General features: G+C 37.7%; 1 long non-coding RNA gene across 1 annotated transcript; it reads right to left on the minus strand.

The window, feature by feature from the left end:
- Positions 1-556: 556 nt before the first annotated feature.
- Positions 557-1,148, minus strand: LOC128822006 (uncharacterized). The gene is made up of 3 exons (XR_008441314.1): positions 1,119-1,148; positions 852-944; positions 557-628 (listed from the first exon to the last, which is right to left on the minus strand). It is a non-coding gene; the product is annotated as an uncharacterized LOC128822006 (long non-coding RNA).
- Positions 1,149-1,482: the final 334 nt, after the last annotated feature.

Raw genomic sequence — 1,482 nt, forward strand, 5'->3', positions numbered from 1 at the left:
ATTTTCTTACATTTGATGCAAAGTCACAGAAAAAGACAGGAACTTTAGAAATTTGGCATGTATCTGCCCTATGAAATCCAACTTCATTTTCAAAGACATAGGTCTAAAACTGCCTCATCATACTATCTCTCCTTTCCTTCACACGTCATTTGGGAATGGGCATTCAACACAACATAAGCAATACTTAAAAACTTAATGGATTGGATTTCGACTTGACACAACAGTAGGACAAAGGGAACTCCCAGTGCTCTCTTAAGTCTCAGGAATATGGCAGTCTAAACAGATGGACTCATTTTAAAACACCTAACAGAAACTGTAAAATGCATCAACATTTCAATCTACAATAGTTTTTACTAGGTTTATTAACAGCTAATTTTTTACAGTATTTGTCATAAAAAGAATGTCAAAACTTCTGTGATCTTTGTTACTTGACATGCACTAGCTGTCAGCCTACTATAAGAAAATAGTACTCTAAAATTTACCTATTACATATGTTAGAATAACACTAGGAAGTTTACTTGTCACAGAAGCTTTTAACCACTCATACCTCTTTCACCTTGCCTGAGCCAATAACAAATACCACATCATTGACTGTTATGCTGGTTTCTGCTGTATTTGTAGAAAGAATCTGCAATTAAAACAACCAGAACTATAGTTAAAAGCAAAGACAAAAGAGATTAATACAATATCTGACAAAGTCCTCTAAATCGTACTATCTTGCGCACAGCAGGAGGTGACTTTCTTCTGATCCAAAGTCGGAGTATTTGAATGAAGCATGAAAACCTGATATCTAATGCACATTTAAGTGTTTTTGAAAGACACAGTGAAAACCTCAACCATAGAGGCTTTACCTGTGCGCATGGTCAGCAAATCTCCTGTCATCAAAAAGAATGCGGTCCCTCAAGCTATCTCATCATATCCAGGAAGAAATATTAAAATCGCTCCTGAAAGAGAAGCAGGTTTGCAGAGTTAAGCAGCAAATTCGCTTAAAATATCCATCAGTACTGTGCAGAGTAGCATTTGGAAGGTTTTACCTATGTAGTGTTTCCAAAAGAGGGGCAGGATTCATCAAAGGCTCAAAGTACAATCATTGGCTGGGAGTGTGTGTTTATACTTACCGGTCTCACAACTATGACAGATGTTATGAAATGAGTGCATAATGAGGTCCAGATCCACCTTTTCATCAAAACTGTGATGATAAGCTGTCAGTAGTTCTCTGTCCTCTGCGCTAAGCTCACTAGCACTTGCTCAGACCAGGGAGCTTTCATCCAGATTTCCAAAACCTGCTGAAGCAAATAGAAAAATGCACAGACCAGACCAGAATCAAGGCTGTTTGTTTCAGGTTTGCATTCAGCCACCAACTAAGCTTAGATCAACACCAACAAGACTACTCCTTTCCAATTTTAATTTTCAAGTGTAGCAGAACAGCACCTCCAAAATACTCTTACTGTTCACTGGTTTAAGTGCAATCCAACAAAGCAT

This window comes from Vidua macroura, chromosome Z (genome assembly GCF_024509145.1).
Source record: "Vidua macroura isolate BioBank_ID:100142 chromosome Z, ASM2450914v1, whole genome shotgun sequence".
In the NCBI taxonomy this organism is placed as follows: Eukaryota; Metazoa; Chordata; class Aves; order Passeriformes; family Viduidae; genus Vidua; species Vidua macroura.